The 13,994-nt window shown below is 38.5% G+C and overlaps 1 protein-coding gene across 2 annotated transcripts in view; it reads left to right on the top strand.

Annotated features, from left to right (window-relative positions):
- The window catches only part of RBBP8 (RB binding protein 8, endonuclease), a 103,316-nt gene that overhangs the window by 22,091 nt on the left and 67,231 nt on the right, over nucleotides 1–13,994 (top strand). The window lies entirely within an intron of this gene.

Below are 13,994 nucleotides of genomic sequence, written 5' to 3'. Positions count from 1 at the left end.
AAAACATTTTAAAAGCTGTGCGTGGTGGCCTGAACCTGTAGTTTCAGCTGCTCTGGAGGATCACTTGAGTCCAAGGTTTTTGAGGCTGCAATGAGCTATGATCGCACTACTGTGCTCCAGCCTGGGTGACAGCAAGACCATGTCTCAAAAAAAACAAAACAAAACAAAACTCACAATATTCCATACTTTCTTTATCGTTTATGTTTTTCCAGGGCAGGCATAGTGGCTCATGCCTATAACCTCAGTTCTTTGGGAGGCCAAGGCAAGAGGATGATTGCTTGAGTCCAGGAGTTCAAAACCAGCTTGGCAGTATAGCAAAAACTCATCTCTACAAAACATTAAAAATTAGCCAGGCATGTGACTGCAGTCCTAGCTACTCAGGACACTGAGACGGGAGCATTGCTTGAATCCAGGAGTTTGAGCAAGCTATGATTGTGCATCTACTCCAGCCTGTGTAACAGAACGAGACCCTGTCTCCTAAAAAAATTATTTTTCTTGATATTTTTGCATATGTTATAGAAGGGCTGGGTGATTTGAGTTTGTCTCTACCCTTTTAGTGGTGAAATAATTTAATATTCTTCATATATGCAAACTGAAATTGAGTACTTTCTGCAACTATGAACTCAATGGATGCACATTTGTTGGAACAGGCAGTGTATTGTGGAATAAAGACCTATGTGCTTTAGAATCACATATGTTTTTGAATTCCAGCTTCACCCTGTGTTCTTACTTCGGATTCCACAACAAATATTTGAGTCCTTGCTGTCTTAGGTGTTGCTTTAAGGGGCTGGGGATGATACTTTTCCTAGTATGTCATGGATTAAACGAGAAGTGCAAGTAACAATACATAACAAGTATTGAATAAGACTTACATATCTTAGTTGGTGAATATAATTTAGCACTCCTGTCTGTGCATAAAGGTTGGGAGTAAGCCATATAACAAACAAATGAGACAATTTCAGATTATAAATGCTATGAAGAAAATAAAATTGAATTATGTAATTAGCGAGTAACCACAGGACCCGTGTAGAAACAAAACCAAACTCAGCTTTTCCCACTGTACTCATACAATGTGCTTCAGACACCAGGTGTGAGGAGGAGATTCCCCTACCTACAAGCAAACAATTAATTCTACAGCAGACACTAGCTGGGTATCCTCTTAATTCCGTTCCTACACTGATATGGCATCAGGTCCCACAGGTTGAGGGCTTTGTCCCCATGACTGTGGCCTCCCCTCAATTCTGATGCCAATTGCAAGCCCCAGGTTGTTTACCCCTGCTTTGGACAGACTGTAAATTGGGGTTCCTACAACCCCCTCCTCGGTTTATAATTATAGAGTGGCTCACCAAACTCAGGAAAACATTTATATTTATCAATTTATTGCAAAAAAATTGTTAAAGGATACAAGTCAACAGCCAAATGAAGAGATACATAGGGTGAGGTCTGGAAGGATCCTAAACACAGGAGCTTCTGTCCCCGTGGAGTTGGGATGCTATCTTAACTGAGACTTGATTGACAAAAAGGAGCCATCCACTTGAAGAACTAGAAACAAAAGGAAATAGACAAATGTGAAAATCTAAGGTAGAAATAAGTTTGAAATATTTGAGGAGCAGAAAGTCTACTGTGGTTCTAGCTTAATGAGTAAAGGGGATGAGTGATAGGAGTAAGATGGGAAATCTAGTGGGGCAACAACTAGATTTTGTAGGGACATAGGCAAAAGTTTGGATTTTAATTGTGATAGATACCATTGAAGGGTTTATGCAGGGGAATAACAAAGGGATATAAGTAGGTAGCAACAGCCTCTCTCTATCCAAATGGAAGTGTTAAGTAGATAGATGTATATGTGAGTCTAGAATTCGGTGGATTTCTTAAGGACATGTTTGAATAGTAGAGGAAGAACAAAGAGGTGTTAGGGCTGAATCCTTTGGCATTCCTGATTAAGGTTTAAAGAAGAATAAGGACCCAGGCAGCAAAAGATTGAGAAAGAGAAACTATTAAAATAGAAGAAAAGCCAGGAACATAGGGCTTGATCACTAACAATACCTTCTTTGCAGGGCTATTTTGAAGTTTAAATGAGATAATGGAAGTAGCAGTACATAATAGATATTTAATAAGACTTATGCTATCTTCTAATTGGAAGATGATTCCAACTTTTTGCACTCTAGTCTGTATTACATACCACAGCCGTGTCTGGGCTATCTAGCTGAGAAGCCAAGAAAACTAGAAAGCCATCTCTCCCTCTCTTTCCCAGGTCAGCACTGGAAAGGAAATCATGAGTACAAACTACTCGTCTGTAGTGTGTTGAGATGCTTCCTTCTATTTTCTCTGGATATGTAGTGGAGGATTGCAGGGAACATGCCTCTCTCAACCTTTAACTCCAGCCATTGAAGAGCTTCCTTCTCTTACTTCACCACGTTTTTTTCTCTCATTTCTACCATGACACCACTTTCTACAAGCAGTGAAGTTGGAGTGAGTAATAGCATTAACGCCAAGAGATTAGGAATGCTTTTTGTTCCATGATTCCTAAGTAAAGAAAATGTTAAGATTGGCAGTAATAACTAAATATGTTAGCCTGAGTTCTCTGAGAAGCAAACATCAACAAGACCCTGGACACTGAAGAGATATATTGGGAAAAATATCTGTAAGAAGTAAGGCATCTGGGAGAGCTGTCAGACCTTCGTGCCTCTAACTCTGAAGAAGAGAGGGAAGAGGGTACTGCACTTTTAAGAGAGCTTTGACAAGGCTAACAGGGAGTCCCGGAGCCATAGTTGCCCTGCTTTCCTCATTTATAGCAGGATCTGACTATCAGATCCCTGGTGTATTCACCTATGTGGACAGGTAAAGGATTTCACAACACAAAAGGTGGAGCCAGGGATTTTATTCTTCACAGTAGTAGACAATAAGATGACCGGGCCGACTCAAGGACTTGATTATATTAACTTCCAGTACCCTTCCTGTTTAGTTGTTCCTTAGCAAATTGTTTAGGGCCCAAAATTACTACACTCAAATTTACTGGATAACATTTTCATTATGTTTTGCTTGAAACATTGGCTTGATACAATTGGTTCTCCATTCTTTGCAGTCTTGCACTTCCTTTTTAAGTAGTTTTTCTTCTCCAGGCCTTTTCAGAGAAGAAATCAGTGGATGAGTGCCTCATCTTCTTCCCATTAAATTACTTTCTTTTATGCAGTCTATATATATATGTGTGTGTGTGTGTGTGTGTGTGTATGTATGTATATTTTTCCCCCTGTATTAGTCCATTTTCATGCTGATATAAAGGATTGCCTGAGATTGGGTATTTTATAAAGAAATAAGGTTTAATTGACTCACAGTTTTGCAGAACTGGGGAGGCCTCAGGAAACTTACAATTATGACAGAAAGGAAAGCAAACACATCCTTCTTCACATGATGGCAGGAAGAAGTGCCAAGCAAAAGGGGGATAAGCCCCTTATAAAACCATCAGATCTCATGAGAACTCACTATCCACAAGAACAGGAGCATGCGAATAACCACCCCCATGATTCAATTACCTCCCACGGGTCAGGATTATGGGACCTACAATTCAAGATGAGCTTTGGTTGGGGACACAGCCAAATCATGTCATTCCACTCCTTGCCCCTTCCACATCTCATGTTCTCGCATTTCAAAACACAATCATGCCTTTCCCACAGTCCCCTAGAATCTTAACTCATTACAGCATTAACCCAGAAGTCCAAGTCCAAAGTCTCAACTGAGACAAGGTAAGTTCCTTCTGCCTGTGAGCCTGTAAAATCAAAAGCAAGTTAGTTACCTGCTAGATAGAGTGGGGATACAGGTATTGGGTAAATACACCCATTCCAAAGGAGAGAAATTGGCCAAAACGAAGGGGATGCAGGCCCCATGCAAGTCCAAAATCCAGCAGGGCAGTCAAATTTTAAAACTCCAGAATGATCGCCTTTGACTCCATGTCTCACATCCAGGTCACACTGATAAAAGAGGTGGGCTCCCACAGTCTTGGGCAGCTCTGCCTCTGTGATTTTGCAGGGTGCAGCCCCCTTCCCAGCTTTCTTCATGGGCTGGCATTGAGTGTCTGTGGCTTTTCCAGGTGCACAGTACAAGCTTTTGGTGGATCTACCTTTCTGAGGTCTGGAGGATGATGGCCATCTTATCACAGCTCCACTAGACAGTGTCCCAGTGGGGACTATGTGGAGGCTCTAACCCAACATTTCCCTTCCTGCACAGTTCCACATGTTTGGGGAGGCCTCAGGAAACTTAAAATTATGGCGAAAGGGGGAGTAAACATGTCCTTCTTCACATGACGGCAGGAAGAAGTGCCAAGCAAAAGGGGGAAAGCCCCTTATGAAACCATCAGATCTCATTAGAACTCACATCAAGAGAACAGCAGCATAGCATTAACTGCCCCTATGATTCAGTTACCTCCTACCAGATCCCTCCCTCCTGACTTCAAGTTCTGCCACCTCATCCTCCCAAAGTGCTGGGATTGTGGGTATAAGCCACTGTGCTCAGCCAGTTGATATATTTAATTGTTAAAATTATGTCTTTTATTCTGCATTTCTTAAAAATAGATTCTTTTCTCTTTAAGATCTATTCTACCTCTGGTGGATGTCATGCTGTTTTGCTATTTCTCATTCTAAATATTCCCTTGCCTTTCATTCCATTCACCTTTACATCCTTAGGTATATGGGCCTGTAATTCATTAGGTGGTATTAATTTGGTGGCAGGGAGTCGGGGTGGGTTGAGGGGTATGTAGCTCACTGTTTTATAGACTTGCTTTTGCTCACCTTTCTTCAAATAAAAATCCAAAATTTCCTCTGGGCACACTTTAAGATTTATCTCTTGTTTCATGAAGCTCCATTTAATTAAGCTGAAGATCTGTTTTTGTAAATACAGGAGTTAATTTGTATTGAGGGTTCACTTTGTGTACTTAGGCATCCAGAATAGAAATCTTTCTATTAACGCTACAGGATAGATGATAGATCCATTTTGCATGTGAGGAAACTAGCTGGCAAAGAGCAAAGAAACTTTCCCAGGATCACATAGTTATACATAATTAAGTTTATATCTTAAATCTGATCCCTGCTCCCATTTTTACTATTTCATGATGCCTCCCCTTTATATTGTCTTTATTAACGTTATGTAAATTAATTACATCTTAGATGATCATCTCAAAGTATTTAGTGCTTGACCTAAAATTTACCAAAACAGACACTCTGAAATATCAGGTCTCAACACTGCCTATTACATAGTCTGTTTTCTTGGAAGGTTTTTTTTTTTTTTCGTTTTTGTTTTTTTAATTGTTGCTAACTAAATACTACCTTTAAAGGAGTAAGTGGGTAACTTTTGGTGAATAATTAACATTTTGTTTTAGTTCTATGTCATATGTAAGAATGATTATCTAGAGTAAGCTTTAAAAATCTGAAAATTCACGTTTTGCTGAGGCCTTTAAAAAGCAACATGTATTTTGTTAATTTTTTTTTCTTTTGTTCAGTCTTTTTATTTTGTTTTGTTTAGAGAGAGGGTCTCTGTTGCCCGAGCTAGAGTGTAATGGCAGCATCATAACTCACTGCAGCCTCAAATTCCTGGGCTCAAGCAGTTGTCTCACATCAGCCCCCCAAGTAGCTAGGACTGTAGGCAAGCACAACACCATGCATGGCTAATTTTTTTGTTCTTATAGAGACTGTCTTGCTGCGTTGATCATAGGCTGGTCTCAAACTCCTGGCCTCAAGTAATCCTCCTGCCTTGACTTCCACAGTGTTAGGATTACAAGCATCAGCCACCATGTTCAGCCTATTTTATTAAAATTTCTAAACAGTAATTCAGCCTACTCTTCATAAAACAAAGCAATTCTTATTATGTTAATGGGAAAACACTGTGACATAATTCAATGAAGGGAATTAACCTAGTAAAAGTAAATTAGATAATAAAAAGTTCTAAGTTCTAATTTTATATGGCTCATTTATGTTTAATGATTATGTTTTATATTATGTTTAATAATTCTTATTATGTTTAATGAGTATATTTACAGACCTTCCTTCAAGGAACTAAAGTATTTCACTAAATCTAAGGAACAGTCACTGTGCTGGAGAAGTAGATAGAATGCATTTTTTAAAAATATCTGAACAAAGAAGTTAAAACACAGTTGTCTAATAGTTTAATATTTTTTAAAGCATTTTGGCAGTCAGAGAGCTCATTTTCAGCTGTTGTTAAAAGGAAAATTGATACTTATAATCAGGAGATTTAACGGTTCTGCAACTATTTTTCAAACACTGAAGCAAGTATCCACTTTTGTGTTGCTGTTATTCATAGATTTGAATTTAAACATCAGATTCTTCAGGAGACTTTCTCTAACTTCCTAGACTAGGTTAAGTTGCTGTGTGTGTTCATAGTACGCTGTATTTCTGCTGTAACAGTATGAATTATACTTTGTTGTAATTACCTTTTTTTTTTTTTTTTTTTTGCCTTTCTCTGGTAGACTATAAGCTTTTTAAAGAAAATGGCATTACCTTCATCACTGTTTTATTTACAGCACTGAGTACATTGTAAGTAAACAGTGAAACCATATTGAATGAAAATGAATAAATGTGAATAAATCTTTGTGGGATATAGCAAACAATTGAGCATAATTGTTAGTATGATAAGTTTTAGTAGCAAATGGAAGCTTTTATTTCTTCATCCCTGTGAACTGGAATAAACTCAGAATGCATATTGCTTTCTGCCTTTTGTGGAATTGTTCTTTCTTCCCTTTACCTGTTATATAACTACTGAAACTGCATTCTCTTGTGAAATTGGGAGTATTTTTTCTTTAGCAGTGGCAGTGGAAGATAGGCAAGAGGAAAGCAATGGAACCATGCTGATGGAAACAGGAGCTAGCAGATTTTCTTACATCTATTTAAATTTAAACTAGGATCAGCAATCAAAAATTGACCCTTTTTCACAGATACTATTATCAAGAATGGTAGGTGATAAGAAAAACAAAGTAAAAAGCTAGGGAATGTTGCTTCATTTTGTAACCATCTAGCCAGTGATATTTTAAAACTCCCTCTCCTGTATTTGAAAAGTTACTGTTTTAGCTCTTCTGTTTTACCTTTCGACCTTATTTAGGTCTTCGTTTTATATTGTTTCACCTGTAAACAGTTTCCCTGTTCTCATCATTATGCAGGAAGATACTAGTGTTTCTTACCCTTTATCACTCTTCGGCTCTTTATACCCTCTGCCTTTGATCAGCTGAACCTTTACAATATAAATATGGTCAAGGTTGACAATAGTTATATTATTTTCTATTACCAGATTTAAGTCTTTTTTTTGTATTTTGTTTATAAGCTGATTCTAGAAGTTGGAAAATAGTAAACTGAGTTTATTTATTGACTGTATAAATATTCACTGCAGAGCTAGGTTTAGATTTCCTTACATATCTGATTTCATGGCCTTTCTGCCACTCAAGGAAATAGTTTCTAATGTCCAGATCAAATACATTGTTTTTTACTTTGTCCCCAATCAGTTGTTCAAATCAGCTCATAATTATGTTATGATAATGACTTATTTAGACTTTTTTTTATAGAATTTCTCACTACCCTTTTTCATGTTGAGACAAGAACCATGTTCCCTTACATTTTTAATATGATTTAATGCGTCAATTATTCTACTCATTCGTTAATTTTTTTTGTTGTAGGTTTTGTTTGTTTTGAGTCAGGGTCTCGCTCTGCTGGAGTGCAGTGGCGCGACCTTGGCTCACTTCAGCATCTACCTCCCAGGCCCAAGTGATCTTCACACCTCAGACTCAGAGTAGCTGAGGTTACACATACCACTACACCTGACTAATTTTCTGATTTTTTGTAGAGATGACATCTTCCTATGTTGCCCAGGTTTGTCTTGAACTCCTAGGCTCAGGCGATCCTCCACCCTCAGCCTCCCAGAGTCCTGAGATTATAGGCATGAGCCACTGTGTTCAGCCAGTTCTTTTTCTTGAAGAAATATTTCTTGGGCTAAAAAACTTTCTGTACTAATTTAGGTTATTCACTTTCTAGACTATTCTGGAAAGCTGTCATTCAGATTTCTCTTCATTAGATCCCTGCATTAATTCAGTTATTTCATTTCTCTCATGTTAAGCAGTCAACAAATACTTATGAACCACCTGTTTTGCTCCAGGCACTGTTTTAGACCTTGAGGATACACCAGTGAATGTGATCGATAAATGTGGGCCTGTTTTTCCTTTCTATTGGTTTTTTAAGCTCATTTCGTTACAGCTTACCCTCAAGTAACTGCTGAAAAAGAAGGCACAGGAAGTAAATTTTCAAACAGTCCTTGCATACTTGAAAATATTTTTATTCTACTGTTAAATATAGTTGATATTTTGACTGGATATAAATTTCTAGATTTAAAATAGTTTTCCCTGAAAACTTTGAAGGCATTTTCTCATTGTTAGCATTCCAGTGCTGATACAGTCTGCCATTCTAGTGTTAATTCTTTTGAAGGTAACAGATTTTCTTTTCCTTTCTGAAATTTTTCCTTATTCTGAACCTTCGTGATGCTATGTGTGTGTGTGTGTTTCCTTCATTACACTGGACACTCAACCTGTTAACCTAAAAACTAGCATCTCAAAGTCTGGTAATTTTTTTCCACCACTTTCTCTCTTTTTAAATGGTGTCTCTTTCTGGAGCACTTCCCAGAGACCGATTTTTTATCATCTTTTCTCTTATTTTCTATTACTTGTTTTTCTTCCATGTTCTGTGAGATTTCTTTTATTCTCCAACCCTGCTATTGAAGTTATTTTGACAATCACATACGTAATATCCAATAACTTTTGATTATTTGTTGATTGTTGCTCTGTGTGTATGTGTGTGTGTGTGTGTATACTCTTGTTTTATAGCTGTATCATTTCCCAGATTTTTCCAGGAATGCTAGATAGCTTTTGCTTTTCCCCCTCGAGGTCTTTTTGTGTGGTAAAAATCTATATAACATGAACTTCCCTTTTTTTTTTGTTTGTTTGTTTGTTTGTTTGAGATGGAGTCTCGCTGTGTTGCCCAGGCTGAAATACAGTGGTGCAGTCTCGGCTCACTGCAAGCTCTGCCTCCCAGGTTCATGCCATTCTCCTGCCTCAGACTCCCAAGTAGCTGGGATTACAGGTGCCCACCACCACACCCAACTAACTTTTTTATATTTTTTAGTAGAGACGGGATTTCACCATGTTAGCCAGGATAGTGTTGGTCTCCTGACCTTGTGATCCGCCCACCTCAGCCTCCCAAAGTGCTGGGATTACAGGTGTGAGCCACCGCGCCCAGCTGAGCTTTACTATTTATAAAAAAAAACTTTATTGAGATAAAATTCACATAACCTACAGTTTACCCACTTAAAGTGTACAGAGGCCAGTGCAGTGACTCACAGCTATATTCCCAGCATGGGAAGCCAAGTAGGCAGATTGCTTGAGCCGAAAAGTTTGAGACCAGCCGGGGCAACATGGCAAAACCCTGTCTCTAAAAGTACAAACTGAGCCAGCATGGTGGTGAGTGCCTGCAGTCCCAGTTACTCAGGCTGCTGAGGTGGGAGGGTCACTTGAGCCCAGGAAGTCAAGGCAGCAGTGAGTGGTGATTGGGCCACTGCACTCCAGTGGAAGAGCCAGCCACTGTCTCAACAAAAAAGACAAATGATTATCAGTGCTTATATTGCAGTTTCCCTGTATAAAAAAAATTTTTTTTTTCTCTTGACAGTCTCGTTCAGAAGTCCAAGCTGGAGCACAGTAGCACAGTAATAGCTCACTGCAGATTCTCCTGCCTCAGCTTCCCAAAGTGCTAAGATTATAGGAGTGAGTCACTGTGCCTAGCCTATAAGAGTTTTTTATAATGTAATTTTTACTATCCTGAAATGAAATTTAAATAATATAACCTACCTACATACATAATTATTTTTAAAATATCACAACTATATAGAGAAAATTGATGTGTAGTATATCAGAATGTAAATATTATGGGTATGTCTATTCTAAAAGATGAATTGTTGAGATACTTGTTCCTTTGCGTAAAATGATCATTAATGTGACTGATATAAGTATGTTTACTGATGATTCAAATAACACTAACTGCGTTTTTCATCAGTGACGTGATTTTTCAAACTTGTAAAGATTATTGGTAAATAGGAACAGTTCCAAGAGAAGTAATCATTTTTGTTTGTTTAATTACAGTTGTACTCACTCCTAGTGTAACTTGTAAAAATCATTTTATGTATGTGACCAGTAATCAGCAAGAAATAAGGAGAAGTGAATGACAGAAAAGAAAAACTTGCATGTATAGCTAGGAGATCAGCATCAATATCAGATGCCTGTTAGCTTTACTTAACTCTTCTCTTAGCTGTGAGTTTAAGCCAGACTTAAAAACCAAGTGTGAGTGGAAGAGCTGGGGGCCCAGCAATATGGGTAAGTAGGAGAGCTAAGCATGTAATGAGTCCTGATGATGAAACTTACTGCAAGCCATGGATGGCTCCATAGGTTCAAGGCATACCATACTTCTTATACTCCAGAGTGAGTGGTAGGGCAGGTGTATATATTTTAAGTACACAGGCATTAGATTTTCACTGTTAACGAAATGGCTCAATGTAAGGACAAGACATGAAAAGAACATAGGAAGGATAAAATGAGAGTGCCTTGTTCTAAAGCAAGCTTGTCTAACCCACATCCTGCGGGCTGCATGCAGCCCAGGACAGCTTTGAATGCAGCCCAACACAAATTTGTAAACTTTCTTAAAACATTATGAAATTTGCAGTTTATTTTTTTAAGCTCATCAGCTATCTTTAGTGTTAGTGTGTTTTATGTGTGGCCCAAGACAATTCTTCCAGGGAAGCCAAAAGATTGGACACCCCTGTTGTAAAGCTTTAAGGATCGATCTGTGAAGAGAAGCTTCTGAGCAAATTCCTGAGCCACATCCCTGCAGATTCTAATTCAGTTGGTCATGGGTTGACTTAAAAATCTTTTTCCTCTCTTTCTCCCTCCCTCCCTTTTAAAGCTGCTTAGGTGGTTTTGAGAAATAGCCGGGTTTAGGGACCACTGATCTAACATTCAGCATGTGTTTAAAATTATCTTCCCAATTTCTGGGTGATCATCTTTTCTGTGCTTAACCATGTCCAGTGACAAATGAAATCACTCCCTTCTTAGGTACACATTCCATCCTTAAATACTGTAATTGGAAAATTTTCTTTATACTAGGTGGATATCTGTAGAATTGCTGCCCATTAGTCCTAGTTTTAGTCCTTTAGATCATAAATCTCTTTCACATAATTAACTTTTCAGATATTTAGACAGCTGTCAGCCCTCAGTACCTTTCTGACTTTTTTTTTCTCCTGCTTATTTTCCTCTTTGCTTTACTCTACTGAAGTTATACTAGCTTCCTCGACATTTCTTTAATAAAAAAAAAAAAAAATAGTCTAGGCACTCTTCAGCTGTAGGAATTTTGTACTCTATCCTCATTCACCTGTAATAGTCTCTTGCAGGTATTCTTAAAACTCACTCCCTCTCGGCCGGGCGCGGTGGCTCAAGCCTGTAATCCCAGCACTTTGGGAGGCCGAGACGGGCGGATCACGAGGTCAGGAGATCGAGACCATCCTGGCTAACCTGGTGAAACCCCGTCTCTATTAAAAAATACAAAAAACGAGCCGGGCATGGTGGTGGGCGCCTGTAGTCCCAGCTGCTCGGGAGGCTGAGGCAGGAGAATGGCATAAACCCGGGAGGCGGAGCTTGCAGTGAGCAGAGATCCGGCCACTGCACTCCAGCCTGGGTGACAGAGCAAGACTCCGTCTCAAAAAAAAAAAAAAACTCACTCCCTCTCATCACTTACATCTCCTCTCAAATGTTAACTTCACAGTGAAGTTTTTCCTCAATAGCCTGTTCACAATTGCACCAAGTTCCCCAACCTAACTGATCTTCTGTCTCCCTCTGTGATTTGTTTCCTCCCAAAGCACGTATCACTTTTTTCTTTTTCTTTTTCTTTTTTTTGAGACAGTTGTCTCACTCCGTCACCCAAGCTAGAGTGCAGTGGCGCAATCTCGGCTCACTGCAACCTCCACCTCTTGGGTTCAAGTGATTCCCCCCCCAGCTCACACACATACACACCCCCTCCTCCCCACCCCCCTACCTCAGCCTCCCTAGTAGCTGGGACTACAGGTGTGTGCCACCATGTCCAGCTAATTTTTCTTATGTTTTTCCCAGAGACAGGGTTTCACCATGTTGGCCAGGCTGGTCTCGAACTCCTGGCCTCAAGTGATCCACATGCCTTGGCATCCCAAAGTGCTGGAATTATAGGCGTGAGCCACTGCATCCAGCCCCAAAGTACATACCACCTTGTAATACTCTGTACAACTTACTTTATTTTTGTGTGTGTGTCTTTTTTTTTTTTATTGTGTCTCTTCTACCAGATTCCGAGTCAAACTATTATACTGATCTTTCTCATCTTTATAATTTCAGCCAAAAGAACATTCATTCATTCAGAGTAGGAAATCAACAAACATAATGAAGTTCTCCTTCTTTCCAATTTCCCCTTCTTCGGAAGCAGTCATTTTCAATTCTTCATATTGTTTTGCTGTTTACTTCAAAAATCTCTTTTTAAAAATGTTTATGAGCTATTTACAAATTTTTCTTAGGTGTTTTTTTTTTCTTTTTTCTGCTTTCTACGTAGACACCATTCCCATTTCCCTCTTCCTTCTATATAGTGTATAATAATTTCGGTTAGATTAGTATTGAGTTTTTATTTTATGATTAGGTAAATACAGTTGAAAGCTGAAACATATTGTAAACTGCGATTTTTCTTCCTATGCAAATTTCTGTTGTCCGTAGTGTTTATGATGGACCTTTTTTTCATATGCTTAGTATTCTTACCAACCACTATTTCAACCACAATGTTCCATCATTTATCTAAATGTATCAAGATGTTTAGATAGGTCGTATCTTCTGACGTTTCACCTTTTTGAACACATCTGTCTTGGAGGCTCTGATCCGCTTCAGTTTGGACTCTGTCCTCTTTACCTGCTACGTAGTGGTCATCAGGGGTTCCTTTTACTGTTCGTTTTTCATATATCTAGGACTTCTTTTCTATTTTTTCTTATTTTGATAGAATGCCTCCTCCAGTAGGTTTCTGAGACGGAGTGGATGAGACCTAAAAAAAGTTTATTTTAGAAAATCACACATATAAAAGTAGACATAATAGTATAACCAACTCCAAGTGTACCCATCACTTGGTTTCAACAGTTATTAACTGTGGCCATTCTTGTTTCATCTTTGTTCCAATTAGTCCCCGTAACTACCATTTTGAGACCTTGTCTCAAAAAAAAAAAAAAAAGTAACATTGTCATGCTTAACAAAATGAATGATAGGAGGCAAAATTTTTGAGATATTTACATGTCTGAAAATTTTTGTTGAAGTATTAGTTGGAGAATGTAGGTTTAGGTTGGAAATAATTCTCTTTCAGAATTCTAAGTCACTTCTTTTAGCTTCTAATGTTGCTATTGAAATCCCACACTATTCTGAGTTTTGTTTTTTCCCCACAACCCCCCACCAAAACAGTGCTGTGAGTCTTTGTTTTTGAGATGGGGCCTCTTGTTGACCAGGCTTGTCTAGAAGTCTTGGCCTTAAGCAATCCTCCCATCATTATTGTGATTTTTTATCTTTTCTGTGTATTCTTAAAAAAAAAAAAAAAATTCTTCTGAAAGCTTATGGGCCCTTATCTTTGTTTGCAACATCCAGAAATTCCATAATGATGAGTTATTTTGTGTAGATCTGTTAACACCCATTGTGCTAGAGACTTGGGTTTTGTTTTTTTGTTTTTCTTTTCAGTCCTTTAAGTAGTGGGCGTGTTCTTGATTTTCTTCACTGTTCCCCACCCGCAAATCCCCTCCTATGCTTCCTTGCTTTTTCTGGAACTCCTATTCTTTATGATAGACCTTCTAGAAGTTTTATCTTTTCTGTTTTCTCTGCATTTTTACACTACTTTTTGGGTAGATTTTCTTAGCTTTACTTT

The sequence above is a fragment of the Piliocolobus tephrosceles genome, chromosome 18 (genome assembly GCF_002776525.5).
Source record: "Piliocolobus tephrosceles isolate RC106 chromosome 18, ASM277652v3, whole genome shotgun sequence".
In the NCBI taxonomy this organism is placed as follows: Eukaryota; Metazoa; Chordata; class Mammalia; order Primates; family Cercopithecidae; genus Piliocolobus; species Piliocolobus tephrosceles.
The sequence above is the reverse complement of the archived record's forward strand: the minus strand, read 5'-3'. Positions and strand labels throughout refer to the sequence as shown.